At 42.1% G+C, this 22,117-nt stretch overlaps 1 long non-coding RNA gene across 2 annotated transcripts; it reads left to right on the forward strand.

The window, feature by feature from the left end:
• Positions 1-609: 609 nt before the first annotated feature.
• LOC133801261 (uncharacterized) lies at positions 610-17,276 on the forward strand. 2 transcript variants are annotated; one of them, XR_009876802.1, is made up of 3 exons: positions 610-815; positions 896-970; positions 17,107-17,276. It is a non-coding gene; the product is annotated as an uncharacterized LOC133801261 (long non-coding RNA). The 2 variants fall into 2 exon arrangements; XR_009876801.1 differs by having other exon boundaries at positions 610-970.
• The last annotated feature ends 4,841 nt before the right edge of the window (positions 17,277-22,117 follow it).

Consider the following 22,117-nt stretch of genomic DNA (forward strand, 5'->3'; position numbering starts at 1 on the left):
TACATATCATACAATATGTATAATTTGAGCATATGCATATTCTTATAAGTGTTTTCATGTTTAAGTATAAAAGTTGTGTATGTGATGTCTTTATGTATGCTCAATATTATTAACCTTGTGGCATTTGAGTTGTCTTTTATGAGTGTTTGATGTGCTCAAGATATAAGAAAGTATGAAAAATATGGACAAGGCATGGAATTAAGTGGTGAAAGTGAGATATAGAAGGCAAAATAGGTTAAGTAGTGAAAAATAGTACAATGTCGATTACTAGTATTTCGGTGTAAAATTGAGTATTTATGGATTTACCAAATGTAATCGAGGTATGATTAAGGTCTCATTGATGATGTAAAAATGGTTTTAGAACCATTAGATCAATTCTTGATGGGAGGTATACATAATCAGTGGTATTGATGCAAAGTCAAAATGAGCTTAGCATAAGTGCGCTACGCTCGATCGGGTAAGCATAACTATTGGGTATGAAGTCATATGGACCTAAGGTTTGGTGTGAGTATTTTACACATAAGGATAATAGGCCTAGCAGATGATTAAGTCGAAATTATTTTAGTGATAAGGGTTTCATAAGTCAAAAGGTGAAATGATGAGATGAAAGGCGTCAAATTTTGATACAATAAGGCTAAATCATTGAAAATAAGGAATTTTCATCAACCTTATCACTTTGCACGACCATTACTCTGAAAAACAGAGAGAAAAGAAAACCAAAAACCATTTCTTGGCTGGTTTGAAGAAATTCTAAGGAGATCCAAGTGAAAGCAAAGCTAAAGAAGTAGATTAAGCTTAATTCTAGCCTTTTTATGGTAAGTTCTTGTACTTGGAAGTTAAACCATGTTTTTGAATTTTTCTGAAAGCTTATATATGGTGTTTTATCCTTTTTAAGATATTTCTTGGGGTTTCCAAGTGGTTTGAGGTTTAGAAAAGCTTGAAGAGATTGTTTTCGCCGAAAAGTTGCTCGGTAAGTGAAATTTTGTGTTTTATGAGGTTTTTGGGGTTCTTGGAGTACAAGATGATTTTTCGTTATTTGATTGAGTTTATAAGAGAGTATATATGTTTATAAATGTTTGAATAGATGTGGAGACTCATTTAATTTTAGGTGATGATCTAGGAAATTAGAAATTTATCAAAATCAGTATATGATAACTTTATGATGAATTATGTTGGTATTTGGGATATATATGGTTATGGAAGGTTATTTGATGTTGATTATTGGTTGATTTTGATATTTGAGGATAGATAAAATTAAGGGGAAACTCTGTCAAAATTTCTCCAAATGTCTAAAATAAATCTAATGCTCGATCTAGGTGGTTTAAGGCATTTTAGGCATGTTTTGGATATGAAAGTTGATATGATGTTTTATGGGTATTTTTAAATGATAGTTCAATGTCTTACTGCCTTCATTGTGATGAGAGATCCATGCCATTGTCAGGATAAGCATATCAATACCTAAGACACCACTTGTTACACGGTGAATTATATTTTGGACAGAAGGTAAGTAAAGTACTCAACTGCAACACAAGAATTACATGTTATGTGAAAGTATGCATTATATGAATATTTTGTGAGAAAGTGGTATTAACATACATTGAAACTTCATCATAAATTTGTATGCATGGCATAATAGTGATATGGTAAATTATTATATGATATAAGACCATGCGTGATATTATGATGATTAATTATATGATGCCTTTGCAAGTTTTGTGCAACATAAAAGAAAGTTGTAATAAGAAGTTTAAGTTCAGTGCCACTGTTTTGAAAAGGCAAATGAAAGTGTTAATAAGTGTAAACGGAGGCCTATAGTAGTGTTATCCCAAAAATTTGGAAAGAATGACGTGGCGGTGAAATGGACACGTGGCATGAGTTAGTAGGGAGATCTGGCTTAGTAATAGCCTAATACATTAGTTAAGGAATGGGACAGAGGGTCAAGCCAAATACGCCCAATCGAAGAGAGTATTTAGACTGGGGGTTGCTTGGCTCAGACCTCAGTTTAAAGACCCATATAATTAAATTGGTGCCAAGACCAAGAAAGTGAAAGGGAGGTATGAATTTTGGTTCAAGATATAAAAGCAGTAGGTCCGATCGGACCTAAGCTTAGGAGACCTCTTGTTAAGCTTGGTTCGAATAAGTTCAAAAAGAATAAGGCTCAAGTTTTACTCAAGGGGAAAGCCACATAGTGGCCGATCGGGTATGATATGGAAGAAGTGAACTTGGGCTTGAATGAGGTGAGTAGAAATGGTGGTGTCCGATCGGACATGATGCGTGTGGATACTTTGGACCATTTTGGTCCAAAGGGATGACTATGACCGATCGAACATACACATAGGAGGTACCTTGGACCATTCAGGTCAAGGAGAAGTAGATGGTGGCTCGGACCACCTTGGTCCGAGGAGAAAAGTCTAATGCCCGATCGAGCATTTGGTTGAGCGAAGAGGTTCGAACCTTGTTGGCCCAAGGAGAAGGATGTGTGCCCGATCGGACGTGGTACTTATGAGTACCTTGGACCATTTTGATCAAGGAAAGGTGGTGGCTCAGACCACCTAGGTCCGAAGAGAGAGGACCAAGGTCCGATCGGACCTTGGTTAAGCAAAGGAAGCTTGGACCATTTAGGTCCAAGGGGCATTATGCCCGATCGCGTAAGACCTCCCCCGATCGCACATGACCTCCCCCGATCGCGCAAGACACCTGCAAGAGCGCTCGGACCATGTTGGTCCGAGGATATGCTAGGAAGAAGATGGCTCGGACCATGTTGGTCCGAGGAGCAAAGTGTAAGGTCATTTTGGACCTTGATTGAAGGAGTCAAATAAGGTGGTTTGAACCACCTTAAGCCAAAGAAGACAACCATTGTGTCCGATCGGACACAATGGAGGAGTATAACTCGAGTGTAGTTGGCCTTTGGTCCAAGGATAGCCATGCGTATGCCACCTTTGACCTACGTAAAGCTTGAAGAATAGCCAACATGCATGAGAAGCTACGTCAAACTGCCCAAAACTACTTCAGTGAGAATCGGTCCAAGCATCCGGGAATCACTCAATCCTCACTCGAAATTAGGGATCAGTTATATTTTGAATGTTTATTTTGTAATATAAATATTAGGTAAATAATAGAATATCCCTATTAAAAGGGGATATCAGTTGAGAACCCAGGTCTATAAATAGGGACTTGGGACGATCGTAAAGGGACTTTTTTGGCAAAATCAAGAGTGAATCTGTATTCTAGAGAGAGAAAGTGTGTTGTTCTTGAGATAAACCCATTTTTGCGTTCTAGAATATCTCACACTGAAGAAACTCAGTTGACACGGTTCATCTGATCTTGAGTGCAAATACAGTAATAAAATCTCTAAGTGGATTAGGCTATTACCGATCATCGGGGCTGAACCACTATAAAAACCTCGTGTTATTTACTTTAGTTCATAAAAAACTATCTGTTGTCGTTTATAATTCTCTTGAAGGTTGTCGTAGTTGACGTTCTCACGTCGTTGGCTAAATTCACAGTCAACATTTTGGTGCTTTCATTGAGAGCCTGAAGAGAAAACAGACAGTCCCTAAAGCGATATGGCGCCTAAGAACACCACCGCGGCCTCCAAGAGGGCAAGCACCTCCAGGGAGCATGCTAGATCGGAAAATCCTAACGTTCAAGATCGTGAGAATGAGCCTAGGGTCGTGCTTGAGGATGTAGCTCCTGAAGTTGAGGAGCTCCAGGAGACCATGAGCGCGTTCCAGGATGAGTTGGCCCAGTTCAATGCTAGGCAGGAGGCCTTTGCTGAGGAAATGGCCAAGCAGAGACAAGAGATGGACGCTAGGAGCGAGGAGATCCGTCGACAGCAGGAGGAGGCCGACAGGCGACACCGCGAAGCTGCACTTGCTCTGGAGGCAGCTGCGCAGTTGACCCGAGCCAATGCTCAAGCTATGCCTGGGCTGATACCCACTCAAGAAGCAAGGACCATAGAGGCTGGTCAAAAGAAAGCTGATAGACCAGCAAGAGGTGGTGGTAACCCGCCTGGTCATGAGGAGGAGGGAGTACGATCACGCACTGCCTCTACCCAAAGGGGGAATTCTAAGACCCCCTCAAGGAGCCATAGATCAGAGACTTCCAGGTCAGGAAGTCATAAGTCTGGCAGTAAGAAAACACCTTCTGAGCAGGGGCACAACAAAGCCCCTCGTGGCAAGGAAACTTCACACTTCAAAGATGGACATGGGCGTGATGAAGGTGACAGTTACCACACCAACCAGTCGAAAGAGAAGAATAATAACCGACGAGGGGGAGATAATCAACCAGCTCAAACGGGGAAGCCACCACGACATCCCAACCAGCGTAATGGCAAGGAGCACGCTCCACCTAATAGACCCTCCGAAAAGACTCGGAGTACGGTGTTCGACCGGTTGGGAAAGAACACTGCTCAGAAGGACCTAAGGGACATCATTGATGACAGAAGGAGGACCGCTCCGTTCGAAGGGCAGGAGCCAATCCGTCCTACTAGTCGAGTAGAAATACTTGACGTAGATACGCTGGATAGGAGTGCCCGACCTAGCGGTCCCGAAAGTTCATCCCCAGCAGTGGCCCCAGCCATCCAAGCCCAACTTGATGCTTTGACGGCGGCAGTACAAGGTTTATCCAAACAACCAGTTATTGATCCAGTAGACCACAGAAGTGGTAGCCCTTTTTGTGCTAGAATAAGAGCAGCCCAACCACCAAGGAAATACAAGGCGCCGGTATTGCCAGTTTATACAGAAAAGGCAGACCCGGTGAGACACGTTGGAAAGTTCGAGGATCAGATGGAGCTGCTTGGGGTGAGTGACGATTACCGCTGTAGAGTCTTCCCCACCACCTTGTCAGACACTGCCCAAGAGTGGTACTGGAAGTTCAAACCCGACTCCATCACCTCTTGGGAGAGCTTTAGGAAGGAGTTCTGCAGGCAGTTTAGCACTGCCCGAACCCCTCCAGTTTATGCCAACCACTTGGTGGATATTAGGCAAGGCAAAGATGAATCTCTCAAGAACTACATACAGAGGTTTATGAGAGAAGCCAATCGGGCTACCGCTGTTGGAGATGAAGGGAAGATGGTTGCGATCTCCTCGGGTATTATTTATCGAAGTCCTTTGTGGGACAGCATTCACCGCCATCCAATTTCAACTTTACAACAGTTCTTGGACCGTGCAGATAAGTACATGAAGTTGGACGATGCCATTGAGAAAGGAGAGAACGGGTTGAACAACCCAAGTGGATCGGGGGATACTCCAAAGGATAGCGGAAATGATCAAGGCGGTAGTAAGAAACGTGGGAATAACGGGTCTGACCACCGCAGTGAGAAGAAAGCTAAGTCTGGGTCGAATGACAAACCTACGAAGTATGAACCTCGATTCACCAACTACACTACTCTTTCGGCAACCCGAGCGGAGATCTATCTAGCCAGCCATCAGGAGGTCCCTTACCGAAGGCCCCCTCCAATCAAGAAGGAAATGAGTAAGAGGGATAAGAACAAGTTCTGTCGTTTCCATGGAGACTATGGTCATGACACGAACGAGTGTAACCACCTTAAGGATGAGATAGAGTTTCTCCTCCGTTCGGGGAAACTAAAAAAATATAAGGCAGAGAAAACCCAGGGAGAGGGAAGCAACAATAATCCTGGGTTCAAGCGACAACGGTCCCCACCTTTGCAACCTGAACCTGTGGACTTCACACTAGATACAATATGTGGAGGACCACATCTTGCGGGTGATAGCAGCAAGGCGAGGGAAAGATATGCTCGCACCCTTCGTCATGAGTTGGAGGCAGCGTCCACATCCGAGGTTATGACGATGGAGGAGAGACCATCAAAGAACCCAAGGTATGAAAGTGAGTCCCTCACCTTCACTGAGGAGGATGCCAAACACGTGAGGTATCCTCACAATGACCCTCTCGTAGTGACAGTTCAAATAGCTAACATGAAGGTGAAAAGATGTCTGGTTGATACGGGAAGTTCCGTAAACATTATTTATAAGTCCTCTTTTGAAAAAATGAAGCTATCCATCAATGACTTGAAACCATGCTCTCACGTCATTTAAGGGTTTACTGGAGAGGGACTATCACCAGCTGGAACAATAAAGTTACCAGTCACCACGGGGGAAGCTCCCAAGCATGAAACCGTGATGACTGAATTTTTGATTGTTGACTGCCCGTCTGCCTACAATGTGGTTATTGGTCGACCACTACTCACCAACTTGCATGCGGTAGTTTCAATTTGGCACCTTTCTATGAAGTTCCCGACCAGCGCTGGCGTAGGCTACGTCCAAGGAGACCAAAGGGAAGCTAGAGAGTGTTATAATGCCTCCATAGCTAAGGCAAAGAAAGGTGCCAAGGAAAACAACATGATTGTGTGTGTTGAAGGAGGGGAAGTGGATGAGATGGACGTAGACCAGAGTCTTGTCGTAGTAAACGATGAAGAAGTGTTGAAGGAGTGTGACCAGGAGAGCACTCCCAGTTTGAAAGAGCAGAAGACCCCATCAGGTGATGAAGTCACCAAATAGGGCGTTGCCCAAAGCGAGGAAAGAGATATTGATCCTCGCTTTGGGGATTATGAGAGTGATGTGGGACCGTCCGAGGAGTTAGAAGAGGTCCCTATAGATGAGAATGACCCGACAAGAGGGGTCAAGATTGGGAAGAAATTGAAAGCTGAGGTGAGAGCACAGCTGATAGAGTTCTTGCGAAGGAATCAGGATGTCTTCGCCTGGTCTCACAAGGATATGGTGGGTATCTCACCAACTGTGATCAGCCATGTGCTCAACGTAGATGAAAGGTATCCAGCGGTACAGCAGAAGAGGAGGTTACTTGACAAGGATCGAGCAAAGGCTCTTAAGGAGGAAGTAGAGCGGTTGAAGGAGAACGGGTTTATTAGAGAGGCATACTACCCAGCTTGGGTTTCAAACCCAGTCTTGGTGCCTAAACCCAATGGAAAGTGGAGGACTTGTGTAGATTTTACTGATCTAAACAAAGCATGCCCGAAGGATTGTTTCCCTTTACCGAGAATAGACCAGTTGGTGGATACAACCTCTGGTCACGAGACCTTGTCCTTCATGGACGCATATTCGGGATACAACCAAATCAGCATGCATCCTCCTGATGAAGAACATACCAGCTTCCGAACGGATATAGGGCTCTATTGCTATAGAGTGATGCCCTTCGGGTTAAAAAATGCAGGAGCTACCTACCAGCGCCTGGTGAATGGCATGTTTCGTGACTTAATCGGCAAAAGCATGGAGGTATACGTAGATGATATGCTGGTGAAGTCGAAAGAAGCTGGGGGGCACGTGGGAGACTTAGAGGATTGCTTTGCAATCTTGAGGAAGTATAACATGAAATTAAACCCCCTCAAATGTTCGTTTGGAGTGGGTTCTGGGAAATTCCTTGGGTTTATTGTCAACTCCCGAGGAATAGAAGCAAACCCTGAAAAGATCAAGGCTCTCATAGAGATGAAGTCTCCCACAAGAATAAAGGAGGTGCAAAGCTTGACTGGGCGGATTGCGGCTCTAAGCAGGTTCGTCTCAAAATCAACGGACAAGTGCGTCCCGTTTTTTAACCTGCTTAAAGGAGGAAAGAAGTTCGAGTGGACCGCAGAGTGTGAACAAGCTTTCCAGGCAATAAAGGAACATTTGGCTCAACCTCCTGTTCTTTCTAAACCAGTTGATGGAGAGGACCTACTTGCATATCTAGCAGTCACGGAACACGCTGTTAGCGCTGCTTTAGTACGTGAGGAGGATAAGGTGCAGCACCCAGTGTATTACGTTAGCAAGCGTTTGATAGGAGCGGAGTCCCGATACCCCATGATTGAGAAGTTGGCTTACTGCTTGGTACTTGCATCACGAAAGTTGAGGCCGTATTTCCAAGCACACCCCATCAAGGTCCTCACTGACCAGCCTCTTCGCCAAGTTTTGCAAAAACCGGAGTCGTCTGGTCGGCTACTTAAATGGGCGGTCGAGCTAGGCCAATTTGAAATCAAGTACCAACCAAGGACTGCTATTAAGGGTCAAGCCTTGGCGGATTTCATCGCTGAGTGTACCGGAATCGTTGAGGTCCCTAATCAACAGGAGAGTGTTACTGGGTTAAAAGAAGAAGTTCCTGCTTGGCAACTTTTCGTTGATGGATCGTCAAACGAGCACCATTCAGGAGCTGGGATTATACTAGTCACACCAGAGAAGCACCGAATTCATTGTGCACTGAGGTTCGGATTCAATGCTTCTAATAACGAAGCAGAGTATGAGGCCCTCTTAGCAGGCTTGCGACTGGCTAGAGATGTACGTGCCCGGTCGGTGGAGATAAACAGTGATTCCCAATTGGTGGTTTATCAAGTATTAGGGGAGTACCAGGCGAGGGGCCTACGCATGGTGGCATACTTAAACAAAACTAAAGATTTACTAGCCCAGTTCGAGGAGTATACCATTAAGCTAGTACCAAGGGAGCAGAATTCCAATGCTGATGCTCTGGCAAAGCTTGCAAGTGCGAAAGATGCCGAAACACTGAATATAGTTCCAGTAGAGTACTTGGCAGAGCCAAGTATTGATAGAGAAGAGGCCATGCCGATTACGATAGTCGACACCTGGATGACTCCCATCATTGCCTACCTTGAACATGGGACGCTCCCAGATGGTCGTAATGAAGCAAGGAAAGTTATGAGGCAAGCTGCTAGGTACACCATGGTGGATGGAGTGTTATATAGGAGAGGATACTCCTTACCTCTCCTCAGGTGCATAACCCCCGACCAGTCAAAGAGCTTATTAGCTGAAGTGCATGAGGGGTTTTGTGGAGATCATGCTGGGGGGCAGAGTCTATCTAAAAAGATCTTGAGGCAAGGATTTTTCTGGCCTACTATGAACGAAGACTCTATGGAATATGTGAAAAGGTGTGACAAATGCCAAAGATTCTCTAAGGTACCCAGAGCACCACCAAATCTTTTGAGGCAAATGCAAAGTCCGTGGCCTTTTGCAGTATGGGGCATTGATTTGATCGGGAAGTTACCCAAAGGAAAGGGAGGAGTGCAATTCGCTGTGGTCGCAGTAGATTATTTTACTAAATGGACTGAGGCCGAACCATTAGCCACGATTACATCGAAGAAAGTGTTGGACTTTGTTGTTAAAAATATAATATGTCGCTATGGTCTACCTAAAAAGATAGTGTCTGACAATGGCACCCAGTTTGACAGCGACATATTTACCGATTTTTGCACTCGGCATGGCATCACCAAAAGTTTCTCCTCGGTGGCCCATCCTTAGGCCAATGGGCAGGTTGAAGCAGTGAACAAAACATTGAAGGACACTTTGAAGAAGCGCCTGGAACAAGCTAAGGGTGCTTGGGCAGATGAGTTACCAGAAGTCCTTTGGTCGTATAGGACTACCGCTCGGACGGCAACTGGCCATACCCCATTCTCTTTAGCATATGGGTATGAAGCCATGTTACCTGTGGAGATAGATCCACCCTCTCATAGAAGGACCGTTTACAACCAAGAGGAGAACCATCAGTTGTTGGCTGAATCATTGGACTTCCTCGAAGAGAGAAGAGAGGAGGCAAGCCTCAGAGTAGCAGCTCATCAGCAAAAAGTGGCACGCTACTTCAATTCCAGAGTGCGAGATCGAAAGTTCCAGGTTGGAGATTTAGTCCTAAGGAAGGTGTTTGTTAGAGACCCAGCAGCTGGTGTGCTAGGACCGAACTGGGAAGGACCATATCAAATTGAACAGGTCTTACCGCCCGGCACTTACAAGCTTGCTCGATTGAATGGGGAGCTGATCAGAAACTACTGGAATGGCGAGCACTTGAGAAAATATTATCAATAAATACTACTTGCAGAGTAGTAGCTTTGTATCAAGTGCTTAACTTGTTATTTAAGTTTTTTGTTTGTGAACTGGTTATTTGCTACCCAGTCGCATTATTTTGAACAATGTTATTTTGTTTGGAACTCGTTGTTAGACACGTTTTGTCATTTATTATTACGAGTAATAAAAGAGACCACACGCATTGTGGTCGTACCTTGCTACAAACTTTGCATATGTGTTGATTATTTTTGTTGGGCAGTGTTCAACTGTCATAATAATTTAAACAAAACAGGTCTTTTAAAAACTAATGTACTGGACAGTGTTCAACTGGTCGGTATCATAATATGGAGGACCAACGTTTAGATAATATTTATGTAGTGGTCAACTACTGATATATTTTCGTATATTTCATGTGTTTCACGAGTAGTAACTACTCGAACAAATCCGATCAAGTAGTAAGTGATCAAGGATTTATCCACCCTCAATCACTTGGGGGGCACATAGGGTATACTGGTATGTATTTCAACACAGGCAATAAGAGCACGAGCAAATATGTTTGTTTTTGGGCTGACTTGTAAGTTTAGGAGTCTAAAATAGCCGTTAAGCTAACTTGTTTTACAAAGCTTAAGTAACTTAGAATTTTTCAAATTCTAAGTTAAAAACTGATATTCGTGTAACAAGACATTTATGCTCATAAAAAGTTAGAGCAATAAGAGCATGAGGAAGTATATTTGGTGTGAACTTATGGAATGGTAAAAATTTCTAAGTTAAAAAACTAAATTCTCATGTGAAATTAAAGGCATCCAAAAACTTTGCTATGCACAATAAAAACTTAGAAGTTTGAAATTGTCAGCAAGGAAAGAGTAAAGTGCTAAATGTCAAAATAGCTCACTAGTTCGAGCAACAAAATACAAAGTAAAGTAGACTGTGATGAACTATGAGAGGGAGTCACAGGCGAGCTCCTCTAGAGGGTTGATCGACTCCCTCCTCTGCATCAGTTGCTCCTCTCGCTCGAAATGATATAGCAGAGCAGGTTGGGGCGAGTGCAGGAGGGTTGGCAGCTTCTTCAGCGGCTCTTGCTTCACATCTGGCAAGATCCTCTGCTTGGGCCTCCTTGGGGAAACAATCAAGATTAAGAGGCTTGTTCAGCTTCCAGACCTTATAGAAGCAGTCAAAACTGGCCTCCTCAAAGCGAATCAAGTCAAGCTCTTTTTCTTGCTTCAGCTCTTCGTTCTCGCTAATCAACCTCTCATTGTCTCGAACTAACTCTTTAATATCAAAGGATTGCTTCTCCAATTGAGTTGTCAAGGAAGCATTGTTTTGAGCCTGCTTTTTGAGAGACTCGTCCCGTTCAGCTATAGTTCTCTCTGCTTGCTCCAGCTTGGACCTGGCCTCCACCAGTTGATCGTCCTGCACCTTGATCAGCTCCTTGTAATCCACGGCTCGAAGCTGAGCATGACCAATGGTGACAAGTGACTGCATGGAAGACAAAAAGTTAATACAAGTAAAAATACTAATAACAAAGTATCTCGAGGAAAAATGCTTACCTTCATCAATTGAGCGAGTCCTCTCTTCAAGACAACTTCGACACTAAGTCGAGGGTAGGAGTCTAGGCTTTGAAGCGTCGATGCATCACGGCCAATATCCTCAAGAAGCCCCTTGCCCAGGTCGCTAACAGCACGAAAGAGCTCACTCGAACTACCCTGGTGAGTAGGAGTTAGGCTCGCAGAAGGAGGAAGGGAAGAGGGGGTCAGTGGCGGAAGTGTAGTCGGTCCCCCAGGTTGCCTCCCTTGACTTGGCGGTACTACCTTCTGAATCTTCTGTGGAGGCATAGAGCCACTTCCATCACCAGTTTTCCTCTTTGAAGCAACGCAATCTCTGAACATGTCTGAATCTGCCAAGGATGAAAAAACAAGATTGTTAGAGAAATAAACATAATGAAACATATGCAAGTGTATACTACAATTGTGATACTCTCTAATTACCAATTATAAAAAATATGCCTATTTTCACTAAGCATGTGTTACCTGCGTTGAAGATCTGATCAAGGAACTCATCCTCGTCGTCCGAGGATGAGCTAAGTTCCCCTTCAACCTGGATAGCTTTTCCTTTCCCAGGTTGAGCGGGAATAGTAGATCTACGCTGAGGATCAGGCTCTCTAATGACTAAGTCGCCAGGTCTACGGGAAAGCGGAGAAGGCCCAGGAGAATGCCGATCAGTCATTTGCTCTGTGCCCTCGGTAGACCGACCAGGCGTGTCGTTCTCCCCGGTGGTACTTTCCACCACCAGATCCTGCTCACATGGCACCAGACTCACCATCTGAAGAAGGTCCAGCGTGTCCAACTTTTTTACATCCTTCTCTTTAAGACTCATGTTAGCCAATTTCTTGGCCCGCCTAAACATCCCTTCAGTAGGCAATGGTCGCTCAAACGGACCCGAGCGCGTAAAAGCCAAGTTGTTGGCCTCAATATCCAATGTGAGGAAGTATTCCTTATGATATTTCCCGGCGTTTGACTTATGGGAGATGCCATTGAGATATGTAACCCCCCTATGCCTGTGATAGAAATGGAAGAAACCTGAGTTGTTGTGAGAAGGGTTGGTCCGAAGATCAAACAGGTAATGCACCTCATGAGGGGTGGGCTCGTCCCAACCATTCAGAAAATAAAGAATATACAGCGCAGAGAGTGCCTGTATCCCATTCGGCGTGATCTGAAATGGGGAGATGTTGAAGTAGTCTGCTACGGACCGGAAATAGATGTGCAGCGGGAGTGTTGCTCCAGCTTGTACATGGTGCCTGGACCAGGCACAGTACCTTCCACCGGGCCTATTGGCTCTTTGATGCGAGCCCGGACACGTCACGTTTGCCCCACTCAAGCCTAAAGTTTCAATGTGTTTCTGGAATAGAGCGGGATTAAGTTTTGAGGCTTCGGCAACGAACCAGGAGGGTTCTTCTTCTCCCTCATCACGTGGCTTCTGAACAGCCAAATCCTGGATCGCAGTAGCAAATTTCAGAGAAGGCTTTCTTGAAGCTGTGGTAGTGCAGGTTTGATTGCGCTTTGCCACCTTCTGTACTGCTCTGCGGGCAACCTGCGGATCGTGTTCCTGAGGGAGCCTGTTAGATTGCTTCACCCTCATCGTCGACTGAGAAGCCTGTCGAAGAAATTGTTCCTCGTGAAGAAGATATAAGGCTGAGCGAGGGAGGATCTGCTTGAAGCGGCGAAGACGGTCCTCTGGAGTGTAACCAGTAGACGAGCCTGGTGAGGAATCGCTATTCAAGGGAGTCTCGATTGTTTGCGGGGCGGATGATTCGGAGTTCGTATGATTGTCACCTCCCCTATAGTCAGAGCGATTCATCTACAAAAATGAATAAAAAATGGGGAGGTGAGTAACCATACAGAAAAAATTCATCAAAAATAAGAATTATTTATATGCTTGGAAAATTTTGTCCAAGTTATAAAAATATAACACATATGGAAAATATAATTTTAATGCTCAAAAGTGCCTAAAAGTACTTAAAGTATTGAACTTATTAAAGCTTATAGAAGGAGGCATTTTTGGGGTTTTCCTATAAGGCTAAGTTCCTTATGTGTGTAGTAACATACAGAGGTTGGTTATACATTTGGAAGGAAAAGGAGCCAAGGTCTAAGGAGTTAGGTGTGGTCCGATCGGACCACATTTTAGGCTCAAAGGAATGGTTTTATACCTCCGATCGGATGCCTAGAGGCACTAAGTGGACATGACCACAAAGGTGTATAAACCAAGGAAAATTGAAAATGGTCTGATCGGACCGTGTGCTTACTCTAGGGGATAACTTAGCATATTGCAGTCGATCGACTGCCAAAATGTGTTGGATACTCATTACCAAAGGGGTGTTCAGAGCAGATGGGAGGAACCATATATCCACACACGCCCAGAACAAAATAAAACTGGTCCGATCAGACACATTCTGGCCAGGAGACGTCCTGCCTCGCCACCGCACGAGCCTCACGCGAAGTCCCTAGGACGTCCGATCGGGCGTAGCGTGCCCGAGGAGAAGATGTGCACCCAGGGTCTGAGAATCCGCCTGGTGTGCCTCGTGCCTCCAAAACTCCTAGCCACCAGCAGCAACAAGTCAGGTTCGATCGGGCATGGGTGTCTAGGGAGGTTCGGAATTGACTGTTAAAGACTTGGGCACTTAAAAGCGAAGGAAGGAGCGTGTGGTCCGATCGGACCACACATTTATCTGAAACTTTTCAAGGCCCGATCGGAGGTGGTTGTCTCATCTCGTTCAGAAGAGATACACGCCTCAAGCTTGAACCATGGTTCATCATCCCCGATCGAACATGGGTTCACCATGAGGACAAAGTGTGGTCCGATCGGACCACACGCTTATGCCCAGAATTTCTGGGCAAAAACCATGTACAAAATGGTCCCTAAATGGCATACTTTGCCTACCCCGAATCCAAACCAAATGGGCAAAGCCCTAAAAATCCCTAGTCTAAACACATTCCATCATTTACATAAACAAAAAACAAGATCAAAACATATAAATGAAAGGTTTTCTTCATGTTCTTAAAAACCCATTACACCATCAAAACCCTCAAAACCCATATTCATGTTTATGTCAAAATACCAAAAATGTCTTGAAATTCCTAAAAGCTTAAGGGAAAATTCGGGTTACCCATGCCACAAACCTCATCAAGGCAATGAGCAAACACATTGAACAAGACATATTCAAGAACTTCAAGAACATCCAAGGGACAAGCATATTCGGCCATGGCATTTTTTTTTAGAAAAGAAAATGTAGCAATCTAAGAGGCATGGAGAAGAAGACTTACCCAAGGTTGGAGAGCTTTGATTTTGCTTGGAGGATGCTTGAAGATGAGGAGCTCCCCTTGAAGATTGTAAAGTCGGCAAGAGGAGGGAGTCCTTGAGAGGGTTTCGGCCAAGGGAGAAGATGAAGGGTTTTTAGAATATATATATATTTTTTTTGTATGTGTGAAGAAGAGAATGTAAAGTGGGGATATTTGAAGGGAAAAAAGTGGGTTTTTCATTTACTTTTGGACCTTTGATATTCTGGGACAATTTTTCTCCCCACGATCTTGGGTGGATTTTTGCAAGTGATCGTGGGTCTGCTGCATGAAGATGAACAGTTATTATTTTTCATAATGGCGTCAGCTGAAGAAAAAGTTTATTACGTGAATAAATCATATAATAAACTTGGGGGGCAAATGTTATCCCAAAAATTTGGAAAGAATGACGTGGCGGTGAAATGGACACGTGGCATGAGTTAGTAGGGAGATCTGGCTTAGTAATAGCCTAATACATTAGTTAAGGAATGGGACAGAGGGTCAAGCCAAATACGCCCAATCGAAGAGAGTATTTAGACTGGGGGTTGCTTGGCTCAGACCTCAGTTTAAAGACCCATATAATTAAATTGGTGCCAAGACCAAGAAAGTGAAAGGGAGGTATGAATTTTGGTTCAAGATATAAAAGCAGTAGGTCCGATCGGACCTAAGCTTAGGAGACCTCTTGTTAAGCTTGGTTCGAATAAGTTCAAAAAGAATAAGGCTCAAGTTTTACTCAAGGGGAAAGCCACATAGTGGCCGATCGGGTATGATATGGAAGAAGTGAACTTGGGCTTGAATGAGGTGAGTAGAAATGGTGGTGTCCGATCGGACATGATGCGTGTGGATACTTTGGACCATTTTGGTCCAAAGGGATGACTATGACCGATCGAACATACACATAGGAGGTACCTTGGACCATTCAGGTCAAGGAGAAGTAGATGGTGGCTCGGACCACCTTGGTCCGAGGAGAAAAGTCTAATGCCCGATCGAGCATTTGGTTGAGCGAAGAGGTTCGAACCTTGTTGGCCCAAGGAGAAGGATGTGTGCCCGATCGGACGTGGTACTTATGAGTACCTTGGACCATTTTGATCAAGGAAAGGTGGTGGCTCAGACCACCTAGGTCCGAAGAGAGAGGACCAAGGTCCGATCGGACCTTGGTTAAGCAAAGGAAGCTTGGACCATTTAGGTCCAAGGGGCATTATGCCCGATCGCGTAAGACCTCCCCCGATCGCACATGACCTCCCCCGATCGCGCAAGACACCTGCAAGAGCGCTCGGACCATGTTGGTCCGAGGATATGCTAGGAAGAAGATGGCTCGGACCATGTTGGTCCGAGGAGCAAAGTGTAAGGTCATTTTGGACCTTGATTGAAGGAGTCAAATAAGGTGGTTTGAACCACCTTAAGCCAAAGAAGACAACCATTGTGTCCGATCGGACACAATGGAGGAGTATAACTCGAGTGTAGTTGGCCTTTGGTCCAAGGATAGCCATGCGTATGCCACCTTTGACCTACGTAAAGCTTGAAGAATAGCCAACATGCATGAGAAGCTACGTCAAACTGCCCAAAACTACTTCAGTGAGAATCGGTCCAAGCATCCGGGAATCACTCAATCCTCACTCGAAATTAGGGATCAGTTATATTTTGAATGTTTATTTTGTAATATAAATATTAGGTAAATAATAGAATATCCCTATTAAAAGGGGATATCAGTTGAGAACCCAGGTCTATAAATAGGGACTTGGGACGATCGTAAAGGGACTTTTTTGGCAAAATCAAGAGTGAATCTGTATTCTAGAGAGAGAAAGTGTGTTGTTCTTGAGATAAACCCATTTTTGCGTTCTAGAATATCTCACACTGAAGAAACTCAGTTGACACGGTTCATCTGATCTTGAGTGCAAATACAGTAATAAAATCTCTAAGTGGATTAGGCTATTACCGATCATCGGGGCTGAACCACTATAAAAACCTCGTGTTATTTACTTTAGTTCATAAAAAACTGTCTGTTGTCGTTTATAATTCTCTTGAAGGTTGTCGTAGTTGACGTTCTCACGTCGTTGGCTAAATTCACAGTCAACAAGTAGGCTTATAGTGGCTGCCCAATAATTTGGGCTAGGTTTTAGTGAACCAATTATATTGTTTGCCATGTTTCCATTTTATTTCTCCTCCATATGAGTTATTGTTATATGTATTGAAACCACAGTGTGTGGCCGCCTTAACTCTTGAGCCCGACGGGGCAACGATGGAATAAGGTTTTTAATGTGCCCTACTGTGGTGATGGCTAGCCGGAGGAGAACCCATGAGATTTTGTATTATATGTGTAACAAGCCCTGCAGGCATTGACCAATTCAAACAGTGTGCACAATATTAAGGAGCCCAAAATTTAAAAAGAAGTTGTGTCTGTCCATTGGTATTGGGTAATCATTAGCATTGCATGCATTACTTTGCTTACTAAGCTTTAGGCTCACAGTTGTCTTGTGTTGCAGGTAGAGAAAGAAATGTGTGAATGACATGAGGAGAACTGAAGCATGGTCCTGACCCTGATTTGTACATATGAACATATCGACCTTTTGTGGGTTATTTCAGTTATCAGTGAGATGTTTGTAATAAAGTGTGAAGTTATGTTTTGAAAATAAATTGGGTTATTTAATACTTATGTATAATATGTTTGAGACACACTTTATGTTTAATGTAAATAATGTGAAATAAGTTTTCAAGTTTTTAAAAAAAAATGTCCAGACTTCCGCAGTAATAAATTATGATATAGTTTTAAAACGTAACACCTCAAATATGGTTTTAACTCAAATAAGTGAGGGTGTTACACCAATATAACATTATTTGAAAACCTAACTTATAAATTTTAAATATAACAACATATAAAATATAACTTTATTATCTATCTGCCAACATCCTATCATTAATGACTGCAGACCAGTGATTGAAAAAGAATGTAATTAATTTTGTTCCTGTACCAGGGAGCAAGTGGGTTAAAGTAAATTTGGTCATGAAAATCCATATCTAAATCAAAATCATTAAGATGTTGTTGATATATACAGTAAGTGCAGTTAATTCCATTAATGGGGAATTGACGTCTCTAAACATATACATCAACTATATTTGCATGTTTTTGATTTAGATATGAATTTTCATGACCAAATTTACTTTAGCCCACAAGCTCCCTGATATGGGGACAACATTAGTTACATTCTTCTTTTATCTTAGTCCACAATCATTAATCATAAAAATATTGGCACATAGATTATAATGATTTAATTGTTAAAAATTTAATTAATAATTAATAAATAATTACTAATTGACAACAACTAATTAATAATTAATATTTATTAATTATTTACTAAACTTTTTTAAAGTTAAATGATCATAAATTAGTTAAGGTTATGCAACTTACATGTTTTGTCGCCACTACATCACTAATCCACTTATCCTTCTTCCTGTGGAGGTGCTCGAATGTGTCGATCATACTCGGAAGCTCACCAGTAGACGGGTACATCTAAAAAAGCAAATTATTTAAACATTGTGACATTTATAATATTTTCGTAAATGTAAGGATATAGGTTATTATAATTTACGTGATCATAAACATGGGCAATGATGGATTTGGAAATGTGTTCTCCTGCTATGGTCATTTTTGCTCGAACTTCTTTATTTTTCTTCGATATACGCTCCAAACAGAAAATAGTACTAAGTAATGTAGATTGTAATTTTATAATTAAAAATTAATGTAAAATCTACGGCATACCTGCTGAGAATCAGAAGCCCAAAAATCGCATAGAATTGCCCAATCAGAAGAAGTAATCGACCCAAAAGGTTTTGAGTTCGCTCTCTCGTTGTCCACCTCTCCTCCAACCTCTACCCAGTGTTTCTTCATCGTGTGGTGCCAATCAGCCAGATGCTTTTGCATTTGTCTTACCATGGCATTGTTGATTACTGGATTGTCTTGTGGATAAATGAATTTGTTCTAAAATCACAATTAAATTTGGAATTTGTTAAAATATTATAAAGATAGAAAAAATCTTTAATAGTGAGTTATTAAAGGTTTAAAAAATGCTTACAAATAGTCTCTTTCGAATAACTTGGATATCAGCTGGTTTTACTTGTTCCCAAGCTAGTGTAGTTGGGGGTACGGTGTTACGCAAATAACGAGCCATGGAATTGTTGAACCACTTGTCGTACGGTTGAATAGCTTTTCCTGTTTGTGCATCAAACTCTACTTTCAAATGGCTAACTTTTTTGGTGGCCAGCTCCTTCTCGATATTGGGACCGTAATAAGCTCCCCTACCCCTCTTGGAGCCACCACCTGTGTCATTACTTGGTTCGGTCATTCTACATTAAAATATTCATTAATTAACTAATTCAAATTATGTATGTCTGTTGTTTTTTGTTATAAAATTAACATTTTATTCGTTATGGTCTTTCCCAACCTACCATATTCCAACCTAGTGGATCCCTTGGAGATAGTAAGCAGTCATGTACTTTTTCACATTTTTTCAAGATATTTATCAAACATCTTGAAAAAATGAGGAATAGTACATGAATACATTGGCTATCCCCAAGGCATCCTCTAGGTGCATGTCTATTACTTTTATATATATATAAAAAAAATTACATTTTATTACTTATGGCATTTCCAAACCTACCCTATTCCGACCTAGTGGATCCCTTGGAGATAGTAACCAGTCATGTAGTTCTCCACATTTTTTCAAAATGTTTCTCAAACATCTCGAAAAAATGAGGAGCAGTACATGAATACATTGGCTATCCCCAAGGCATCCACTAGGTGCATGTCTATTGTTTTTTATTATAAAATTAACATTTTATTACTTATTGTCTTTCCCAACCTACCCTATTCCGACCTAGTGGATCCCTTGGAGATAGTAAGCAGTCATGTACTAATTCTCATTTCTTCAAGATATTTCATCAAATATCTTGAAAAAATGAGAACCAATACATGAATACATTGATTATCCTCAAGGCATCCAATAGGTGCATGTGTACCTATATATGATACTATCAATAATTAATGATAATAAATAAAGTTTTCATTGAGTTAAATAAAAAGTTACATATACTTGTTTAAATGACATATCACTGTCCTCATCATCACTAACTACAACATCATTACGAACACCACTATCGACTAGAACATTGTCGCCATCCTCATCGTCTTCATACTCGGCCAACGTGTCGTCTTCAAATTCAACTTCATCATCGACAACAAATTCATCTATAGCTTCGCCAACCAAATCATCGACGTTGTACACTTCAGTAGAATTGACATCAACCCGATCATACTGAAGATTATCAAAAATTGGAAGTTCTACCCACAACTGAAATGAAGAAGAATTAACTTCTTGCAATATTGGTATATCATTTGTGGTCTTAGTATCATCAACATCGGAATTTGAGAAATCCCAGACATCATAGCATAAGCTGGGTAGTCGTTAATGGTCCACAAGATTGCTGCACGCATATTGAACAAGGTACAATTGTATGCTTCTCGTGTCTCGAAACCATTCACCCATAACTCCTTCAACTCGTCAAGCAAAGGTCTCATATAGATATCGATATCTTTTCCAGGTGAAGAAGGACTTGGAATTAGAATAGACAACATTAATGACTGTGGTTTCATGCACTTCCACGTTGGCAAGTTGTATGGGACAAGTATCACAGGCCACATGCTGTAAGAGTTGCTCATGCTCCCAAAAGGATTGAAACCATCTGTAGCCAACCCAAGCCTAACATTTCGAGGTTCGGCTACGAAAGATGGGTACAACTCATCAAGGTGCTTCCACACCTTACTGTTAGCGGGGTGCCTCATCACACCATCTTCCTTTGGCCTTTTAGAATAGTGCCATCTCATATCATCTGCAGTATATCTCAAATTGTACATCCTTTTCAATCTTAGCGTCAACGGAAAGTACCGCATGACCTTATGGGCCACTTTCTTCCCGTTCCCACGATTATCTTGCCAGCGACCCTCACCACAAACCGGGCAGAATTCCAAATTCGCATTCTCCTTCCAAAATAGTGCACAGTCATGCTTGCAAGCATCGATGGACTCATATCTCAATCCAATACTCCGCAACTTTGCCCTCGCCTCTGTGGAGTCCAAGAACTTTACTTAGCTAATTGTTTAGTAGTATTATAGTATGTTTAGTGTTATCTTTGTAACTGTGGATTTTTGGTTCAGACCGGGAATTATTTGGACACTCATAGTAGTACTTATAGATTTTCTAAGTTTAACCTATAGTTTAAGAATATTAAGTATAACCTAAGGTTTGATTATATGACCGATAATTAAGGATTATATTTATTATACTATAAGGTTTAGATATCAACCAATAGGATTTTAAGCACATGTTATGAATGGTGATTAAGGATTAAGTATTTTTGAGGATTTAATTTAATAAGGAGTAAAGTTTGAATGTTATAGGGTCAGTCAGCAGCTTTGAATACGTTGAAGGCTTAGTCAAGGTTGTTTACTCCATTCAAACTTAGCTAAAAATGTGTAATTTCGTGCTTAAATATTCAGCGTGTGCCGATATATCGCAACTATAGGGGGCGATATATCTCAGCACGTAGATACGGAAAACACGAGACGATGCACGGTCGCCTTGGGCATACTGGCCCAGGCGATATATCGCCTACAGGGGGCGATATATCGCCTCCTCCAGCATAAATTCAAACACTTTTGAATTCTTTTCCTTTCAGCCATTCAAACTCCTTCATAAGTCCAGCATCTTTTGAACGAGTCTTCAGCCTCTGCTGAACGATTATTCAAATTATTTTCACCTAAATAGCCATTATTTTTTTTCAAGTAAAATCAAGATACTTTTATTCCCAAACTCTATAAATAGGACCTAGTACCCAGCCATTATTCACCTTTTGCTCTAAGTTCAGAAGCTGCAAGTGCTAGGAGAGTGTGAGAGTTAAACACTTGGGTGGGAAAGTCATAAGCTTAATCATCTTTAGCTTATCAAACACTTTGGGAAGTAAGGTTCGTTAGTATTTCGGTTGTGGTTAGATTGGTCTTGCAAGTCTTTGAGGTAAACCCGAAACTCTATTCATTTGTTTCAAGTTATTTTCTTTCTCAAAGCCTTCTACTCAGTCCCCTAACCTCATTCTTATTTTGGTTAGGGAATCCAAGTTCTTAAGCACATAAGTTGTGGTAAGCATATTTCTCAATGGTTTAGTCTTTCTATTCATTTTCATTTCTTCTTCTTAAGACTCACTCTTTCTCATATGGTTTTAGGAGTGTTCCAAAAGTCCCAACTCAGTCCATCATATCCCGGTAACTTTGGTAAGGAAAATAGGACAGAATCTATATGTGTATTGCTTATGTTATCTTATGTATTATGTTATGAATATGTTATAAATGTGTATGTTTGTAGGCTTGGGCTTATGCCCTATTTGACTAACAAGACCCCAAAAAGATTTTGGGCATATGCCTACTTAGCTAGTAGGACCCCACTAATC

Source organism: Humulus lupulus, chromosome 9 (genome assembly GCF_963169125.1).
Source record: "Humulus lupulus chromosome 9, drHumLupu1.1, whole genome shotgun sequence".
Classification (NCBI taxonomy): Eukaryota; Viridiplantae; Streptophyta; class Magnoliopsida; order Rosales; family Cannabaceae; genus Humulus; species Humulus lupulus.